The sequence below is a fragment of the Acomys russatus genome, chromosome 8, assembly GCF_903995435.1.
Source record: "Acomys russatus chromosome 8, mAcoRus1.1, whole genome shotgun sequence".
Classification (NCBI taxonomy): Eukaryota; Metazoa; Chordata; class Mammalia; order Rodentia; family Muridae; genus Acomys; species Acomys russatus.
Genome location: NC_067144.1, coordinates 8,557,042 through 8,578,863, shown reverse-complemented (window position 1 = coordinate 8,578,863; position 21,822 = coordinate 8,557,042). Strand labels below are relative to the sequence as shown.

At 43.4% G+C, this 21,822-nt stretch overlaps 1 pseudogene; it reads left to right on the top strand.

Moving 5' to 3' along the window:
- The first annotated feature begins 14,081 nt into the window (after window positions 1–14,081).
- Window positions 14,082–14,643, top strand: LOC127193072 (60S ribosomal protein L17-like; annotated as a pseudogene).
- The last annotated feature ends 7,179 nt before the right edge of the window (window positions 14,644–21,822 follow it).

Sequence of the window (21,822 nt, the reverse complement as noted above, 5' to 3'; positions counted from 1 at the left end):
CCTCTTTCACCACCTCACTCATGATGGCAGCCTCCTTCCTTCTCCTCTTCCTCTGCTGGCTCTTCCTAAGATCCTCTCTGTTCTCAAAGGCCATAAACCTTAGCTATGTCTGTTCCATTTGCCCTGCCCAGGTGTGTTGGATTTTTTATTACTCAAACAGGTATAAGTTTTTAGGCAAGGTTACAAACATCATTTTGGGGTTCATGAGTCTGCTCATTTGGGCAGCAACCAGACCAACCCCTCCACAGGAAGTATCGTAGGAAGTTATGCAACTCCATTCTAGGAACCCAAAGTCAAGATGCCCCACCTAACTTACCTTAGCTTCTGACAAACTGCCTCCTTAAGCAAATACCTCTTCCTTCCAGCTAACCACTTATCTTAGACTCTGTTAAAATTCTTGCTTGCTTAAAACCTCCCCCCTGCAGCTATGGAGCCAAAAAACAGAATGTGGGTTTTGCCCTTTATTTTCAAATGCTTGGTGTTACACTTAGGTCTTGAATAGCTGAATGTAGTTCCAAATAGTTTGAATAAAGACTCTTAATTTGCTATAGACTATGTCTAAGTGTCTGGTTGGGTCCTCATAATAGTGTGTGGTCGGGGGAGGGGAACATTTGCATGAGAGTCTTACAAGGTAGAGGAAGATTAGTATTTGATAGGAAAGACTCACACGATATTTCTTAAACCTATCCACCCAACTTCCAACACCTTCCTCCCCCCTCCCACTCTCATCAAGCCCACTTTGTGTTGGTTAAATACTACTGGCATGGAGCTGTCTTGGAGTGTCGTCAATATATATCATACATATACCAGGTTTCATACCATTGAGGTCCACTGCCTCTTATTCTCCCTACTTGGATTTTGTCTGGTTTAAGCTGTCATTGTGTTATCCCTACCACCTCCTTACTAAAACTGAAGGAAAATGGTTTACCCAATCCATACAGTGTGATGATGGAGACCGTCAAGCCTCTATCTACTGTTACCATCCTTGGTTCCAGGATTTCACTCTGCCTCCCCTTGACCCCTTAGTCCACGTACTCTCTGTCAAATGACTTCAGATGTAACACCTGATAGAGGGCCTCAGTGGTAAAAACAGAATTCTCAGGAAATTACATGTTCAACCCGACTGCCCAGCCCAGAGGGGAGTGTCTGTTGAGACAGCCTGTTTCCCACCATAGTCTGCCTCATCTTTGGCAAACAGTTTCAAGGAGGAGAGCTGTGTAGTTCACTATGGCTGCAACAATTTCCTCACTCCCAAACCCCTCAATTTCCTCATGTCCAAGTTCCTCACCCCACCCACAAAAAGGGTCACCGGCAGCTTTTTACCCTGGCAGACTCCTCAACTTCAGGAGAGAAACTGCCCCTCACTGTGTGTGTGTGCTAATAACCACAGTGGCATCTGTTGAAGGTCAGACTCCCGTCTCATTATATTGCTTCAGAAATCTAAACAACACCAAGCATGGTGTTTAAAAAAAAAAAAAAAAAAAAAAACAGGTAGCAATTATTACAGAATAGCAGGAGACACTCTCAAGGGTGAGAGTTTCAACCTTACTAACGGAGCCATCGTGGAAGAAAGAACTCCCTCAAGGTGAGAATGTGCAGACAGCCCTTCTGCCCTTCTGACTCTTACAGGCAAAACCCAGGAATGAAGTCTTTCAACCATTTTATTGAGAGAGCCTGGAGCCTGGAAACATCCTAATGTTCTGTCTGCATCTCAGACAGACTTACTCCTAGCCAGGGAGACAGCCTTGTCTCTAAGAGTTATGGCATTGTTCCTTTTCTCCTTAGTCTCCTCTCAGTGTGGAGTGGGGCTTGTGACAGACACCAAGGCCACCAAGGCTTACATTCCTCCTGAACCAGACCTGTCAATGACATCTAGATTGAAGGATAACTCACAGCAAATGACCCACTGAGCAGTGTGTACATGGGAAATCCTTTCTACAGGGTAGAGAACAAACGTGTTCTCCTGATGTAGAACAGACGGTGCCTGTCTTAGTTAGGGTAATGAAACACCACCATGGCCAATACCACTTGGAGAGGAAAGGCTTTATTTCACTCACAGGTGCATTAGCAGTTCATCATCCTGCAGTGAGGGCACGAACTCAAACAAGGCAGGAACCTGGAGCTAGGAACTGATGCAGAGGCCACAGAGGGGTGCGTCTTACTGTCTTGCTCCCAATAGTGTCCGCAGGCTTCTTTCTTATAGAACCGAGGACCACGACCAGCCCAGACATGGCAACACCCTCAATGGGCTGGACCCTCCCCACCAATCACTAATTAAGAAGATGCTCTACATCTGGCTCTCATGAACTCATTTTTCTCAATTGAGGTTCCCTCCTTTCAGATAATTTGCTTGTGTCAAGTGGACATAAGGCCAGCAAACTTCCTGTGTCTTTATGTAGATTATCAAGTGGATAACTGTGTTGGCCACACTGTTGAAGAGTGAGTGTGAGCAGTGGCCAAAGGGACAATGAGCCATATACAGGTGTAGGTGGGCTCTGTACTATGTTCCTAATTGTGTAGGAACATGCAACTTTCCTTATGGCTGCTTTCCTATCCAGGAGGTTGATGGACCCAGTTGGATTGACTCTTAGAGGAAGGGACTACCTTTATTCTTTATCAGAAAATCTCTAGTTGGTAATATTAAAATCTTCCTGGTAGTTGAGAGAGTCACTCTCTAACCAACTTAGATTGTTGTTTGTTTGTTTAACTAAATACCAAGTAGCAGAAGAGAGTTCTTTAACAGGAAGAAAAATAAAGTTGGAAGAAAATCCATTAAAATATCTTGCTTTACCATAAGGAAATAGGCTTCCTGTAATGGGCCTTAGCAAAACCCAGCCACTCTTGAGTTCCTCCTTTTTCTGTGTATGTTAAATTGTAAGGAGAGGTGTGGTGGTTTGAATAGTGATGGCCTCATAGACTCAGGAGTTCAAGTGCTTGGCCCCTAGGGGGCAGCACTATTAGGAGTTGAGGCCTTGTTGGAGTAGGTGTGGCTTTGTTGAAGGAAATGTGTCACTGTGGAGGCAGGCATTTAGGTCTCCTATGCTCAAGCTATACCCAGTGTGGTCTACAGTCTCTGGCTGCTACCTGTAGAGGAAGATGTAGAACTCTCAGCTCCTTCTCTAGCACCCTGGCTGCTTATAGGCTGCCATGCTTCCTGCCATGACGATAATGGACTAAACCTCTGACGCTATAATCCAATCCCAATGAAATTATTTCCTTTTTTTTAAAAAAATTATTTATTAATTCACTTTACATCCCTATCATAGCCCCTTCCGTACTCTCCTCCCAGTCTCCTCTGTCCTCCTTCATCCCCCATCTCTCCCTACTCCTCAGAAAAGGGGAGCCTCCTCCTGCAATGAACCCACCCCAGAAAATCAAGTTGCATCAGGATTGAGAGTATCCTCTTCCACTGCTGCTGGGCAAGACAGCCTCACCAGGGAAAGTAATCTAAAAGCAGACATAAGAGTCCATGTCAGAGACAGACCCACTCCCCTCACTAGGAGACCCACATGAAGATCAAGTTGCCCACCAACTACATATGTGTAGGGGGCCTAGGTCCAGTCCATGCATGGTTCTTGGTTGGTGCTTCAGTCTCCGCAAGTCCCACTGGGTTCAGGTTAGTTGATCTGTTGGTCTTTTTGTGGGTATCCTGTCCTTTCTGGGTCCTTGTATTCTTCTCCCTACTCTTCCACGAGGTTCCCTGTGCTCCTTCCAAATTTTGGCTGTGAGTCTCAGCGTCTGTTTTGATCCACTGCTGGGTGGAGCCTCTCAGAGGACAGCAACAAACCTATAGCCACCATTAAATTAAATGGAGAGAAACTCAAAGCAATTCCATTGAAATCAGGGACAAGACAAAGCTTTCCGTTCTCTTCCCATATCTCTTCAAGGGTAGTACTTGAAGTCTTAATAGAGCAACAAGGCGACTAAAGGATGGGAAAATGCTTCAGCTCTTCAGAGGAGAGAGTGAAGACTTCTGGGTGAGGGTTCCTTCACTGCTCATGATTCTAGGTCTGCATCCTCTCTCTGACCCAGAGGTACCTGGGAAGCTGTAGAGCAGTGAGTGCTCAGGTTTCATTTTCAGGGCTATGCGCGCTCCCAGAGACGGCATGGGTTGGCAACAGTAAGCAAAGCATCAGAGGCACAGAGAGTCTGAATGAGCATCTTCATACTGTGAGTCCCTTTCTTGAGCCACTGAGCACATCCTGGGATGGACCACAGCTCTAGTTACCACTGCCTCAGCAGAAGGTCAGTGTGGAGGGGAAGAGAGGCACTGAAGCTATACCACCAAGGCCCCCAGGCCCCCAGAGCTCTTGTTATAGATGGTCATAGCAGGGAACCAGGAGACTTAAGGAAAAACAGAATTGGAGAGTTGGCTTTAAAAGGCCAATAGCATATTCAGTCAATACTTATAATCTTCTAGTGCCACATTCCTTATTTCAGGCACTGCCAGGTATACAAAGAAGACATGCTGGTCTCAGAGACTCAGTCTTGCTCTGAACTACTGAGAGTCAAATTTTCTATTCCCCCCTTTTTCAGAATTGGCCACCCTACCTTTTTTGGTTCCCTAATCTTTGCACTTGTGTCTCCTTTACCCCTTGTCACCTCAGTCCACTTGTTTCATCACTGGAGCACTGATCTAGAAGCCAGGGTGCTCATTTTGAGTCCTGGGTCTATCATTTTCCACCAGAGAGACCTTGGTCAGGTTCCTGAGCCTTTCTGTGCCTCAGTTTCCCTACCTAAAATTGGGATAATAATCGTACCACTTCACAGGGCTGCTGTGTGGACTGAGTGGTTCAAAAAGTAGTCAGAAGTACTGGCATATAAAAATATTTACATTTTGATTGCTGTTGTGGCTAGATTCCACCTTTCTTTTGGTGTACCATAAAGCCTTTGTTAACTATCTTGGGAACATAACATGACAAGACTTCAAAATTATAAGATAAGGAGAAAATTCATAAACATGCATGGTGGTAGAATTTTATAAAAATATCTCTTACATTTAAAGAGACTGGAACTTTTCCTGGACCTCATAGCCAAACTGATATACCTTGAGGTCATTTAAAATTTAATGTGCTATCCATGGGTGCAGAGCCATTTTGCTCATTCTGCCTTCAAGAGAACAATGTGACAGCCAACCTTACTTGCCTTGGCTTTCCTATGTAATTAGCATTGATAACCTACACTGATGCATAGCTTTAATTTTAATTTATGTGCTTTTTCATGCCCCTGACCCAGAGAGCAACGCAAGGATGTTTATATGTGTGCTATGGTAGCAAGTAAAAACTACAACAAATAGCCACTATGAATGTAAAAAAAAAAAATTATAAATAGATATTGATTGATAATGGTATGTTTGCAATACTGAGTGTGCTCTGGGGTCAGTTGGAATCAGTGACTTAATCCTTTGTAAAATTTTAAGGCTATTTCTGTTTTTTAAAAAATATCCCTTTTTCTTTCCCCCTAGGATGCTTTCCCTGTTGTGCAATAAATACAGACAAAGCAAGACAGTTAGCCACCAGGCCAGCATAGATAGATACACACACAGCAGAGATCCTATAGACAAGCCAGAATCCACAAATACAGACACACAGAAGACACAGGAAGACAAGCGGGCAGTTCAAACTTGACCAAACTAATCCAAAGTGGGGTACTGACTTTTCTTTCCTTGGTGCCTCGCAAACGCAATGTGGTGCTTCTGAGGTTATCTTCCGTGCGTTTAAAAGACGCAAATAGGAATGTATCATCTAATACTCAAGGAGCCCAGTGCTCATTTAGGAATCCAGACTTACTAGAAGCATTTACTTCTGTTCACTGTGTTGTCTAACCTCGAGCCACACTTCACCTCCTGTGGCCAAGTCCGGCTCTTCTTCCCGGAAGCACACGCGCACGTCTAGTCTCCATCATGATGTCCAACTACTCTGAAGGGTGAGCCAGAATGAAAGCAAGGTGTGAATTCAGAACTTCCGGTGGCTCCTCAAGCCCAAGGGCCGAGGTTCAAAGAACAAAGGTAATGCTGAAAGAAGCCTTGAAAAGGAATGCAGGTGAAGCTTTCCACTCTCCAGAGCACAGGGTGTTTACCATTTCTGTAAAAACCATTTGGCCTCAGGCTTAGCAAGGCTTGCCCCCTGACATGTTGGGGCCAGTCTCCATAGACAACCATATGAATATTTAGGGGTACAAAGAATTTCCATGCACTTGAACAAACTGAGTTCCAGAGGGGAAATTCCTACCTGGACTCTCTGACCAGCCAAGTCCACTACATAGACAGACTTGACTTCCATTTGCAGGAGCCTTCAGTGCAGGGTCTCAAAGCCAGAAACCGAACTGTCTGTACTCCTTTTCAAGGCTGTAGTGAACACATGCACCCCACAGGAGCAGGGTCTGTCACCACCTCCACCCCAGGCCAGTATCAGAAAACGAGCAGGCCAAAGCAGGCCCTTGACTTGGATTCCTGCCCACAGGAACAAGATTGAAAAAAAAAAAAAAAAAAAAAAAAACCTGCCTGATGACATGGGAGCAGGTGAGGGTGAGCTGGCCCTGGTTGGAGGACACAGGAGCAGGAGAGCAGGCCCTGTCCCGAGGACAAGGGAGTGGCTCTGATCCAGGGCCCTGAGTGACCCTCACCCCCAAAATCTACCCCATGTATTACCTGCTAGAACACATGAAGGGGCCAGATCTGCACATTCAAAGATTAAGAATCTTTCTGACACATAGCAACAACAGGATATCTGACAGCAGTACCGGTGAGGATCCAGTAACAATAGTGTAGGCCTCCAGCAGACCCATGATTCGTAGAATGAACATTTGAAAGTAAACATACGTGGACAAAAGGCTATACTGTGTGATACACTACAGCTTCTGTGACAAGATTTTTTTGTTTGTCAGTTTGTTTTATTTTACTGGGGGGAGGAGAGGGATTTTGGTGCATGACCTGTATTTCGTAGACATCCAATAATAGTAAATAATAATAATTTAAAAACCCAAGGGGGGCCTTTTAAGTTTTATCTATAAAAGCCATTCAGGGTCCTCATGGTGAAAAGGGGAAAAATCTTGTGCTCCGTGTAGAGGAGGAGAGTTTAAAATAATAACCACAATAAAAACCACTCAGGTGCCCCTGCTTTCATTAACATGGCCATCCTGCAAGAGAGCCTGCCTTTAGCCGAACATGGTAGACTCGGATATCGCTCAGAGTCTAACCTGGGGAAGGGAAAAATTCAATGTTAGCAGCTCCCAGCCTTCAACACAGCCATTATGGGAACTACCTTTTGTCTTCCAGGGGGATTTACAATTTGCTCAGTGGCCCAGCTGGCAGTGACAGGGGTATCTGGCTGCCTGGGTGCTCTTTCCTTGGGTCATGAGTTCAGCCCCCCGCCCAGTGATGATTAATTCTCTACTTAGCTCATAATATCTGAGAATGAAAAAAAAAAAAAAAACCAGTCATCTGTGAAAAAATTCTCAACACACAAATGGAATCATCAAATCATCAAGCCATGGAAAATAATTGGAAGCTCTTTTAAGGTCCTTGCTGCTTGCTCACATTTAATTAGGAGATAAGGGCATTAATCCCCACTTTTACTGAGCTGTTTACCCTCTTCAAGCCTTCATATTTTTGTCTGAAATATAAAAATCATAAGACATATTCCAATAGAGTCAGTGATATGTGTGCTAATATGACTTAGATAGGAGTGAATGGTGAATCATTGGGTAATGTTATTTCAAGAAAGAAAGAATATTGAACGTCTTAAAAGCATGGCATTTGATGAGAGAACATTTGTACTGAGGACTCAGACCTGAAGAGAGATGTTTAGACCAAGAAAGCATCTGCTTCTGTGGTTGGAGAGAAAAGAAAAATGCAAAAGATAAAATGGATAACAAAATTGAGGGCACTTCTTTTTCTTTGATAATAGACTTTATCCCTGGGACTACATGGTCCCTATAATAACCCATTGACCAATAACGCTCATCACAGAGTGTTCCTGAGTGGACACATCTAATGCACGTCAGTAATCACAAGTCCAGGCTCATCTCTGGAAGTCTGTACTGCACAGATCTCAGATAGAGCTGGAGAATATTAAAATACAATGGGTAAAGCTACTGTAAATAAGAATGGCAGAGGCAGGGTTGGAACCAGGTCCCTTAACTTCCACATGTGCGCATTTTTCTCCTGTGTGATCCTGGAAGATAAAGCCAGCCATCAATTGCCCAGTCACTGTGGCTGAGTTGACCCGGCTTGCCCTTCGATGGATGGAATCAGCCACAGCCATAACGCATGGATTTAATTAACAGTAAACCACAGCGAAAGCAAAGGAGGAGAGCTATAAAAAATAGACAGGCTACCCAGGACCATTAAGATGCAATGCTGAAAAGACATCACACAAGCTGCCAGCACACCACTGATAAATGATTTTTTTTTTTTTTTTTTTTTGCCTCTGCAGGCTCACCCGAAGCATGGAAATGCAGCAGGACACCCAGCATTTCCCATATGGCTGTTCCTGACATCAGAGTTTTCAGCCTGTACAAAGTACAGCCAAGACCCCAAGGAACAAGCAGGCTACCCAAGGAAGTCTCAGTGTCTGTGTGCAAGGGCTCCTAATGGTGACTTCCATGCAGAAGTTCAGACTTGTTTCCCCCTCAACCCACCCGTGCATCCCCCCCCCCCCCCCCCCCCCCCCCCGTGCATCCCCCAAAGGCAATCCATGTTTGTGCAGGCATGCTGGCCCAGATTCTTCCACTGGTGTCTCTGATTTTTCCTGAGTGCATTCTCACAGGTCATCAACATACCCTATGTTATGTTATATGCTAATGTTATGTTATGTTAGTCTGTGGAGTACCTTCCCTTTACAGGTATAGAATCTGAGTTAGATTTTCCTTTGCTGTTAGGAGAAAGGAAATCAATTCCCTTTCTACTTGTGGAGTCTATCAGATGTCTTTCCTTTCCATTTTCATTTTTTTAAAAAATCCACCATGGAACCCGACTCATGAGGAGCATTACTTGCTCCCTGTGAACTTTAATTACTGGGTGTCATTTGCATATGTTAAGAACACAGAGAGAGATTAGCGAGTGCTACCCACTCCAGAAAACAATACAGAGTCCTGATGACAAGTTCTGAAGACAAAGAAGCGGGAGTGAGCATAGGCGAGGGCTGCTGCTTGAAGTGACAGCGCAATTGTGCTATTTTCTCTCCTTGCTCTTCTCTATGAGCCCCAGCATTAATGATGCTGTCCTGTCCAATTTAGGGTGCAGCCTGATGAATGTTATAAGGTTGCACACACCGAGAGTTTTATTTCTTGGGTGAGCTTTCTTCTATGTTGTATCTATTATAATCCATGTCCCACAATAACAGATAAACTTTAGAGTCACTTCTTTCTTCTTCTCCTCCTCTCCCTCCTCCTCCTCCTCTTCCTTCTTCTTCTTCTCCTTCTCCTTCTCATTATTATCACTATTATTATCATTATTATTATTATTATCCTGAGGTTTGGAAATGAATGTTTACAATTAAAATATACAGAACTGAGCTGAGAAATTATCCTGGCCTTGCTATCTAAGGAAAAGAACAGACTAGTTTAAAGGGGAAATACAAAGATGATTGGATTAGCCATGAGTTGATCTGGATTGGAGCCCAGTTTCTGCCATTATCTGGATGAGTTTCCTGGCATCTCTGCTTCTATTTCCTTTCCTGTGAATTACATCACTTGGGTGGCTAGCCTCCAGATCCAGCTGGAGTTCTGGCATCTTGTGAATGGATCAGGGCTCTAGGGCTTTGAGTCTACATGAATCAGTAGAGAAGACCCCACCCGGAGTTTCCTGTTACTGCTGTTGATGTCACCAAGTTGCCCCCAAGTGTGTAGCAGAATAGTGACCTTTGGTGTAGACTCCAAGAGATGGAATGCCAATGCACGCTTGAGCTCATCTTTCTCTCAGAGAAAGTGGGGGTTGGGAGAGGAGCTAGACTGAGGCTGAAAGAGGGGGCACAGTGTGTGCAACAGTCCCCAAGAAGAGGGAAGAGATGGAACAAATGGGTCTGAGTCTACTTACCTGGAAAAAAAGAAGTTTCAGCAGGATGGAAGCTATCTGATAACACAAAAGACTTTTCATTGCAAGAGGAAACAGTTGCAGCTGTGAAATCGCAAAAGCACAGAGCTATAGAGGCAAGAGAGAGAAGCTACCAGGGTGATCCGTTCATTCAAAGGGATAACTGAATAAAACTGGTACTCAATGCTAAACAACAATGATATGAGTTAACCCACCCACCAGCCTCCTCTCTCCAGTGGCACCCGGGAATTTTAAACACCATATTGGCCATTAAAGACCCAGTGTTAGCGGGGTGGTTTTAAGCCTCTTCTAATCTATGGTCAGTGAAATATGAGGATACATCTTTGCTTTCCTCCAAACTGAATGTTAAACATGAAAAAATAACAATATTTCTTGTTCAGGTGCAAGTAAATTAGCATAAGCGGATTAAGCGGGTGTTTATTTGAAAAGGATTATAATAGCTAAGCGAACCCTCAGGCCAGTGAGCATGCAATGATCAGGATCATTTGTAGTCGTCTGAAGTGCTTCCACCGCCTGCATGGAATGCTAGACAGACTGAGGTGTAATGAGCACTCTTGAGTTTTTCTTTTTAGGTGGAACAATTGAGAACTGAAACAAGACATTGTTTAGCATCTGTACTATCTAGAACAGCCCTTTACACTTCTTCCATGGTAAGTCAACCTGTATGTAGAAAATCCATTTCACAGTCCTAAAGACATTCATGTTGAAAGACCTTGACCTCTGCTTGTTTAGGTCACTCAGGCCCATGGCCATGCACTCAGACTTGTCACACCCTAGGCCACTCACCTGCATCACTTCCTGCTTCTCTCATTCAATTACTTCCATCAAGCCCGTAGTTGGGCCATGCCATCTGCTGCCTTCTCCACCCATCAGCGCCATTTTGCCTCCTCTCTCCAGCTTAGATAACATGACCCATTCCACTTGTCCCATATGGGTACAAAAGGCTCATCCTCATTTGCATCTATCTGTTTTAAACCAGTTGCTGAATACTATTAGGAAACCCCCCTTTCTCCGCCCCCTGCCCACACTTGTGCCTTCAGTCTCAACATGGTGTTCCATATTGGCCAAGTCTCTTCACTTTTGCAGCGTCTATTTCAAATCCCATTCATGTGCAGCAGATTTCAGCTTGCTATTTCACTGGCCCGCTCTTTGAAGCAGTCCTCATCTCTCTCTGTTTTAAGTTATTGATCAAGTTATTTATTTACTTTGCATCTCGAGTATAGCTTTGACTCGCTTCTCTCCTCCCAACCCCTCCCTCTCCCCTCCCCTCCCATGATCCACCCCTCCTCCCTTTCTTCTCAGAAAAGTGGAGGTCTCCTATGGATTTTAACCAGCCTTGGCCTATCAAGTTGCAGTAAGACTAAGCACATCTTCTTCTATTGACGCTAGACAGGGCAGCCCAGTTAGGGGAAAGGGATTCTACTGGGATGGGGAGGGGAACAGAGAGATGAAGGGAGGGAAAGAGTACTGGGAGAGACAACTGGATTGGGGACAGCATCTCTAGGATGAGATAGAAACTGAAGACAATGGACATCCTCAGGGATCTATGAGGGTGAACCTAGCTAAGACTCCTAGCAATTGGAGATATAAAGCCTGAACTGGCCATCTCCTGTAACCAGGCAAGACTTTCAATGGAGGCATTGGAACACCAACCCAACCACAAAACTTTAGACCAACAATTTGTCCTACAAGATGTGCAGAGGTAAAAGATAAAAGGAATGAGGGAAGAGCCAGCCTATGATTGGTCCAGGTTGAGACCCATGCCGTGAGGTGAATCCCACCCCCTGACACTATTAGTGATTCTCTGCTATACTTGTAGACAGGAGCCCAGCATAATTGTTATCTGAGATGCTTCACCCAGCCACTGATGGAAACAAATTCAGAGACACACAGCCAAACATCAAGTGGAGCTCCCGGAGTCCTGTGGAGAAAGAGGAGGAAGAGGAGGAGGAGGAAGAGGAGGAGGAGGAAGGATTGTAGGAGTCAGGGGGTCAAGGACACCACAAAAAACCTACAGAACCAACTAACCTGGGCCCACAGGGCCTCATAGAAACTGGACTGCCAACCAAAGAGCATGCATGGGATGAATCTAGGGCATCTGCACATATATAACAGTTGTGCAGCTGGGAGCAGGGCCAGTCTTTGACCATGACCATTATCTCTTTAGAGGAGCATTTCTGGCCACCACTGTGAGACAGCCTCCAGAGCCTGCATCTGTCCTTTCTTCCTCTTCCCCTACTTCCACAGAAGAGTCAGTCTTCGACATGAGTTAAGCAATGACTTCCGTCCTTCTCCCTAATCTTTGCATTTTAATTTCTTCTTTTCCATAGTAATAATCTTTCCCCCAACCCTGCTCTGGCACTTGTATTTGCCATTTAAACATTCTGGAGTCTTCTTTGGCTCAAAAAATTTCCAAAACCTCACATTCCCTTCCAACCACCACTTCTATCTTTTGTCATATCCCAGGCAACCCACAGATACAGCTGCAGAGGAAAAGTACAGGGAAATCTGCGGTGCTCGCCCCGCCCCTGCCAACCCTTTCAATAGCCCACAGGGACAAGGGGTGCATTACTCAACAAGATCTTGGAGCAGGTCTCCAGCTAGCCCCTGAGATGCCCCAACCTCAATTTCCCTTCTCTCTCCCAACCCTCTCACTCCCCATCCCTGCTTTCCTCATCCTTGACCCCCTCTCCACCCCCTCTCAACAAGTGTCCTCTCTTCCTCCACTTCTCATGTCTATTTTATTCTCCCTTCTTAGTGGTACTCAACCATCCTCCCATCCACCCTCCTTGTTACTTAGCTTCTTTGGATCTGTGGATTGTGGCGTGATGGGATGGGGGAGGCTTCTAGAAAGATATGGGAGTGATCCTACTTGAGACTCCTAGCAGTCGGCAATAGTGAGACTGAAGTGGCCACAACCCGTGACCAGGCAAGACTTCCAGTGGAGGGAGGGGCACACCAAGCCACTTGCATAATCCTTGCCTCAAAATTTGTCCTGCCTACAAGATGTACGGGGATAAAAGATGGAACAGAGATAGAGGGAATGGCCAACCAATGACTGATCCAATTAGAGACCTACCCCATGGGAGAGACCCAACCCCCGACGCTATTAATGATACTCTGCTGTCCTTACAGACAGGAACCTAGCATAACTATCACCTGAGAGGCCCCATCCAGCAGATAATGGGAACAGATGTAGAGAGCCACAGCCAAACATTAGGTGGAACTCAGGGAGTCTTGTGGAAGAGTTAGGGGAAGGATTAGGGAAGCTGGAGGGGTCTAGGACACCACAAGAAGACCTACATAGCCAACTAACCTGGGCTCTTGGTGGCTTATAGAGTCTGAACCACCAACCAAAGAACACACATGGACTGGCCCTAGGTCCCCTACACATATGAAGCTACTGGGCAGCTCAGTCCTCAAGCTGGAGTGGGGGCTGCATCTGACCAGGACTCTATTGCCTCCCTCTGGATCCTGTTTCCCTAGCAGGGCTGCCTTGTCTTGCCTCATTGAAATAGGAGGCATTTAGTCCTGATGCTCTTGATGTGCCAGGGTGGGTTCGTATGGAATAGGGGGAAGGGAGTATGGGGTAAGTGGGTTGGAGGGTGGGACTGGGAAAAGAGGAGGGAGTGGGGTACTGATTGAGATGTAAAATGAACAAATAAATTAATTAATTTTTAAAAATCTCAGAACTGTAAGAAGGAGGAGAAACACCATGGTGCTGCGTTCAAGTGAGAACAGCAGACCCTATGCAGCTTGGGCTTTGGAGATAGCAGCTGGTGCAGAAAGAAGTATTGGAACACAGGAAGTTTGACGGGCTTGGGGTGGTTTCCCAGGGGGCAAGTAAACTGGGCAGTCTCCCCAACAAGCAAGATGCTCTGAAATGCCATTACCACAATCTCATTCATTGTGTGTATAATACAGTATAGTATAGTATAGTGTAGTGTAGTGTAGTGTAGCCTTTCACTTTAAATTGCTTTTCTTGGTGCTTCCTCTTCCTGTAAGCAGCCAGAGGTGACCTGTGAAGATGGTTCACTATTCACTTGACCCAGAAAACCCTACAAAATCATGTAAATCAAGAGGTTCAAATCATCATGTTCACTTTAAGAACACTCGGGAAACGCCCAGGCCATCGAGGGTATGCATATCCGAAAAGCCTCCAAGCATCTGAAAGATGTCACTTTAAAGAAGCAATGTGTGCCGTGCTGTTCCCGCTGTATAAGGGTGCAGTCGGGAGGTGCACCCGGGCCAAACAACGGGACTGGATTCTGGGTCGGTGGCCAAAAAAAGGAGTGCTGAATTTTTGCTGCACATGCTGAAAAATGCAGAGTAATCCTGAACTTAAGGGTTTAGATGTAGATTCTCCAGCCATTGAACACACCCAGGTGAACAAGGCGCCTAAAATGCGCCAGCGAATTTACAGAGCCCATGGCCGGATTAACCCGCGCATGAGCTCCCCCTGCCACATTGAGGAGATGATCCTCACTGAAAAGGAGCAGACTGTTCCAAAGCCAGAGAAGGCGGTGGCACAGAAGGAAAAAGTATCCCAGAAGAAACTGAAGAAACAAAGACTGAGGGCACGGGAATAAATTCACCATAAAATAAATGCAGATATAAGTAAAAATCAATCAATAAATAAAATGCTTTTTTTGACAGCGTTTTGATGTGAGTGCATGTTCATGTGTGTGTGCAGGTGTATGTGTGGCCGTATAAACACGCACATGGGTGCATATATGTAGAAGTCAAAGGTCAAATTAAGGCATTGTCCCTTCCGAGAAAACCACTCAGTTTTTGGTTTTATTTGATTTGGGGTTAGGTGGGGATTTGTGTTTTGTTTATTGTTTTGTTTTGAAACAGGGTTTCTCACTTGGCCTAAAATTTGCTGATTAGGGCAAACTGTCTCCACAATAGCCCCAGAGATCAACATATCTCTGTCTCCCCGGTGCTAGATTTTATTTTTAATTACATGCCACCAAACCCAAGAATCAACATGGGTTCTGGGGACCAAGTACAGAATTTTATGCTTTCATGACAAGCATTTAACTGAATTGGGCTATTTTTATTTCCTATTTTTACATGCTCATATAACTCTGGTTTATTTTTATTTTTTTAAGCGTTCATGCATGAGTACTGTATTTGCATCATTTCCACCCTCTTCTTCTTCTCCATCTCTTGCTATGGCCCTCCCATTCTCAAGCCCCTCTTTTATTATTGTTACACACACACACACACACACACACACACACACACACACACACACACCCTACAGAGTCCATTTAGGGTTGTTTGCACGTACATATGTTCAGGGTTGATAGCTTGAGATTGGACAACCTATCAGGGACCTGGTCCCTGGAGAAGACTGATTCTTTCTCAACACCCATTGATTGTAGCTGGTTCTTCATCTAATGGGGCCTTGGGAAAATGTTCCCATTCCTGTTGGCTTGTTAGGTAATGTTGTCATCATGCAGGCATTGTTTATGCAACTACATTGTTTTATTTATTGTTTTTATGGTTTTATTTTATTTTTGGCATTTATATTTGTATTATTTGTTTTTACATATTACTTTTACATATGTATTTACATTTATATTATTACACATAAATAAAAAGGTTACCTACAGCAAGAAGAACCACAAAACAATAAGGGATTATATGAATGTTACATACATCATTCTTAAATTTAATTTATTTATTAATTTTTATGTGCACTAGTGTATTGTCTGCATGTCTGACTGTGTGTACGAGGTTGTCATATCCTCTGGGACTGGAACTACAGACAGTTGTGAGCTGCCATGTGGGTTGCTGGGAATTGAACCTGGGTCATTTGGAAGAGCAGTCGGTGCTCTTAACTGCTGAGCCATCTTCTAGGCTTCACAACTACCTTGTTAAGAGGTTCTTGGGTGGATTTTCTCTGGTCCTGTCTATGTTGATGCACTCAACCACCTAATGTTGAGTACAATGGTCCTTTTGTACTTAGGATTATTCTATCCCCTCTACTATATGTTGTAGATGTATCTGCTAGGATTGGGAACCCCACACACTAATTCCCTGTGTTTTCACCAGGTGTGACTCTCACTAATAGTCTGCCCTGCTTCAGAAAGATGCTTCTTTGATGAGGGGAGAGAGCTGTGCCTAACAGTGGATGTAAGGTGTGTGTAGAATATGGCTAAAAACATATGGGTTTAGGGAAACGTCAGTAGAATGTACTCCTCTAGGTTTTATGTCTTCTTCAGCCATGGGAAGTAGGCTGGGTTTATAGTAGCAGACATTAATTCCTACCTATTGAGAAGAACTTAAGTCCCATCAGAGGGCTGCCAATTGCCCCTCAAGATAAAGGAGCACAATTGGGGGTGTCTTGCCAGGATGGTCATTGCTGCCGTTAGCCTTCATAGCTGGAGAAGACTATTGATTGCTTTTCTCCGTTGACTAAAAGCTTGCAAAGCAGCTTTGGAGACTATGAGAGCTAGTTCTCAGGGGAAAAGTTTCCATGTTAGTTCAGGCTCAATCACTCCAAATCCCATGTTCAAATCGTATGATGCCTTCAGCAGTAGGGTCTTCCCGCCATGTTCTGGGAAGCAACCAAGGCCAATGGCAGCAACCACATTGTCTGGGGAATCTGCTGGCCCATCCCTTGGCCAATAAATAACTCAAGGAATTCCCACATCCAGCACTGAGACTTGTATTCAATAGCATGCATGTGTGCACACACACCCATGCCTGTGCAAGCATTCCCGTACACTTATTATCACCCCATGTGACATAATTCCAGCTGACAGGGAATTGATACTCTTCTTTGTAATGCATAGACTCCTCTCTAAATTTTGTCACATCATCCGCCACATAACATCTTTTTTAAAAAAATATGATTTTAGTCCCTGTATCCTAGCAGAACAGTGTGATAAAGTAGGAGGCCAATGGCAGTACTAACCTGAGATGACACATGAATACCGAGAGAATGACTGATACACATTTGAATAGACAGTAGTTATGTAGGACATCAGAGAGGAAATTAAAAATCTTCTGGAACCAGATGAACATGAGAGCCCAATCCAGCAGAACCTCTGGGATATAGCCGTGGCAGTCCAAAGAGGAAAATTATAGTTATATCTGCTTATATTGAAAAACATCAGCACAATCTCAAGTGACCTACCTAGTGATGACTTCAAGGTCATAGAGAAACAAGAAAAAAGCCAAATATAAATTCAGCAGATGGAAGGGCATAATAAAAACTGGGGTTAAAGTAACAGCATAAAATTAAAAAAAAATACATTAAATTAATTAAACAGAGATGGTTCTTTGAAAAAATCACCAAACTCCTAGCCAAACTTAATGGGGGAGGGGAAGGAGGGGGAGAGAGAGAGGGAGAAAGAGGTCCCAGATTAATACAATCCAGGATGAAAAATGAAAGTGCTTCATTAGACCCCAATCTAGCTTCAAAGATTAGTAGAGAATACTTTCAAAACTATATTTTAACAGGTTGGAGCCCTAAAAGAATTGGGTACATTTCTAAATTCATGTGACCTGCCAAAACTAAAGCCAAATGATGCCAACAATTTACACAGACCCATTGCAAACAGTGTGAGTGAGCAGTGGTGAAAGGTTCCTCACAAAGAGCATCACAACTGGGATGGAGTCTGACACCTACCAAACTATTAGGAGCATCTACTCCCAGGACTTCCCAAACTGTTCCACAAGAGTAGAGAACAAAGGAACAGTACTTAATTCATTCTATGAGGCCAGGATTGTCCTGACAACAAAACTGAATAAAGACACCACAGAAAAGAAAACTAATTCCCTGATGAACATGGATGTAAAAATTCTCAAAAAACAAACAAATAAACAACAACAAACTTGCAAACCGAATTCAAGATCACATTCAGAAGATGTTGCTTCAATACCAAGTTGGTTTGGTTTTATTTCAGGAATGCACGTTCCTTTCACCATCCCCTAAGCACTGAATGCAACCCTCCATCTTAATAGACTTGAGGGAAGAAATACATGACCATCTCCATAGATGCACAAAAGTCATTAACCAAGTTCAGCATCTGCTCGCGATGAAGGCCCTGAAGGAACTAGCCATCCCCCAGCATTGTAAAGGCTGCATATGACAAAACCGATAGTTAGGCTGTACTAAGTGAGAGGAAATGGAAAACATTCTCTCTAAAGTCTGAAATGAAACAAGAGCACCCAGTCTCTCCACTCTTATTCAATATAGTGCTCACATTTTTTTAGCTAGAGCAATTAGACAAGGAAAAGATACAAGAGATAGAAATTAGAAATGAAAAAATTAAACTATCTTTATTTGCAGACAGCATGATTCTGTACTATACTTAAGCTTGAAGACTCCATGATAAAAGTTTTACATCTGGTAAACACTTTCAATAAAGTTTTTTGGGGCGAGCTGTTTGTCTGTTTGCCTTTTGGTTTTTCAAGACAGCATCACTCTGTGTAGCCTTGACTGTCCAGAACCCGCTTTGTAGACCAGGCTGGCCTCAAACTCACAGAGATCTGCCTTCCTCTGCCTCCCTGAGTGCTGAGATTAAAGGTAAGTGCCACCACGCCTGCCTTCAATAAGGCTTTAGGATTAAACGTTAATATAAAAAATTAGTAGCTTTTATAAATACAAATAACAAACTTGCCCAGAAGAAAAAAAATGTGAAAAATATTCCATTAGCAATAGCTTAATAAAAAATACCTAGAAATAAACATTGTCAAGGAAATGAAAGGCTTTGCTACAAAATTTTGAGACACTGAAAAATGAAACAGAGGAAAACACTAAACAATGGAAAGACTTTCTATGCCCCTGGATTAAAGAATTAATACTGTGAAAATGGCTATATTGCCAAAAATGATGTGCACATTAACTTTAATACTGATAAACATTCCAGTGGCATTCTTCATAGACCAGAAAAATATTAAATAAAACTCACATGAAAGCACAAAAGACCATAGATCATCAAAGCAACCCAAAGGAGAAGAGCGCTGCTAGAGGTAACACATCTCCTGATCTCAAACTATACTGCCGATCCATAGTGACAAAAACAGCCAACCTAATGTTTGTGTTGGCCTATAAGTGGTCTGCCTGTAGGCTGCCTAGCAACCTCTGAGTTATCACCTGCCACTAGGTGTGTGCCAAACTATAAGCAGGCCAACCTGACTCTCTCTCTCTCTCTCTCTCTCTCTCTCTCTCTCTCTCTCTCTCTCAGGTCGCAACTCCTCTCTACTTCCCTTCTTCTCCCCAAGTAAATCTTCCCACATTCATATCTGTTGCATTCCATCTCATTTTTAATAACAGTTGGTACAGAAACAAATACATAAAAAGAGGAGCCCCAAAATAAGGCTATTTATCTATGATTGCCTAATTTTTAACAAATATGTCAAAGGCATATATGGGGGGTGGAGCTTATTCAACAAACTGTAGCAGCAAAACTCAAAAACCACCTGCAGAAGTGAGATTACATCCTTCTCTCTCATGCTTTATAAAAGTAAGCTCAAAGCTTAGTCTAGGGCAGTGGTTCTCAACCTTCCTAATGCCGCCATCCTTTTGTACAGTTCCTCTGGTTGTGATGACCTCTCAATCATAAAATTATTTTTGTTGCTACTTCATAACTGTAATTTGTTAGTTATGAATTATAACACAAGTATCTGTCTTTCCATGGTTTCAGATAGTACCTGTGTAAGGGTCATTTGATACACACACACACACACACACACACAAAGGGGTCATGAAATGTTCACACTGCTTTCTGAATGGAAATCCGATAGCACAGGAAAGAGATCCATGGATTGACATAAAATTAAAAACCTCCACAGCAATAGAAACTATCCACAAAGTCAATAGAATAGACATAGGATAAAAAGCCTACAGAATGGGATAAAAGTCTTAGACAGCTCTATTTAGATGGTGGGTTAGTGTCAAGAATAAAGAAAGAACCCCAAGGAGAGAGGGGGCAGAGGCAGACAGATCTCTGAGTTCGAGGCCAGCCTGGTCTACAAAGTGAGTCCAGGACAGCCAAGGCTACACAGAGAAACTCTGTCTAGAAAAAAACTAAACCAGATAAAAGAAAAGAAAAGAAAAGCCCCAGGTGAACTGAAAAGACTGTCCTAGGAGAATTAGATGCCTAATATATATTATATTATATTATATTATATTATATTATATTATATTATATATTATTATATTAAATATAGTATATATTAATATTATATATTATATATACTATATAGTATATACACAATATAATATATACACATACATACATACATATGAAATGTGTTTAATATCCCTAGCTATCAGGGAGATACAAATTGAATCTACTTTGCAATTTTATCTTGCCCTAGTGAGACTGTCTATCATCAAGAAAGCAAATGACAACAAATTCTGGTGAGGATGTAGCAAGAGAGGACCCCTGTAGACTCAATTTTCTTAACCAAAATATTTTATTAACAACTTATTGACCCAGCCTACGTCAATTATAACCCGATTAACCAAAACAGTAGGAAATGAGGATTAATTGACACAACAACAAAGCCTTAAGGATATCAGTCCCAAGGAACAATTCTCTGGTCGGGAGCCACAGGATTTCTTCCACGAGAACCGGGGGTAACCAGACCCCAGAGCTTCAGCAGGAGCAGGAGCTCTGAAGCCTTCCCTCAAGCAGTTTTCTCTAGGAGAGTCTTGAAGGGTAGCGATGAACAGCCAAATCTATCCCAAGTCTTCAATCCCCCTGCCGCCAATTCTGGGCTTTTTTATAGCTCCTCCCAGAGTCTGTTCACGGGATCTTTTCAGCTGGCACCAATTAAGCTCCTACACGAGGTGGTGGCTCTTCTAGTGAATTAACATCACCTGTTCTCTCACTAGACCGTTCCGATCCCACATTTGGGATCCTAAAGAACAGGTTTCTCTCCTTCAGCTCCCTCATTCACTGCTGGTGGAATGTGAACTGTTGCAGTCACCATCGATAAAACATAGTTTTAAAAGGACCACTCTTGGGCATAGACCCATAGGACTCATTAGCCTATCAAAGAAATATCTGTGAATCCATGTTTATTGCTACTTTATCTCAATAAGAAGGAAATGGAATCAGCTGGCAAGTCCATCAACAGATGAATAGATAATAAAAATGTGGTGTATATATATATATTATAGAATATTATTAAGCCATAAAGAAAAACACAAAATAATGAAACATGTATGAAAATTATAGGAACTGGAAAACAACGTATTAAGTTAACCAGTGTGCTGGCAAGTTTTTGTCAACTTGAAATGAGCTAAAGTCGTTTGGGAGGCGAGAACTCCATCTGCAAAACCACCCCCACCAGATTGGCCTGTGGGATAAGTTTCTGATTCATCAGTGATGTGAGAGGCCCCCCAGGCTGTTGCTGCCCCTGGGCAGGTGGTCTTGTATAAGAAAGCAGGCTGAGCAAGCCAGGAGGAGCAAGCCAGTAAGCAGCACTCCTCCATGGCCTCTGTATCAATGTCTCCAGGTTCCTCCCTTGAGTTCCTGTCCTGACTTCCCTGGACAATGGACTACAAACTCTAAGGCAAAATAACCTCCACCTCCCCCCAACCCCCCCCACCCCCCCGCCCCCCGCCAAGTTGCTTTTGGTTGTGGTCTTTTAGCATAGCATTAGAAACACCAACTAAGATGTTTAGGCTCAGAAGACAAAATGTCAAATGTTCTTTCTTTCCTATGTGTACCCCGGCTTCATATTTTATGTATATTTATTTATGTTGCAGTGAGTGTGTGTGAAGGTCATGAAACCAG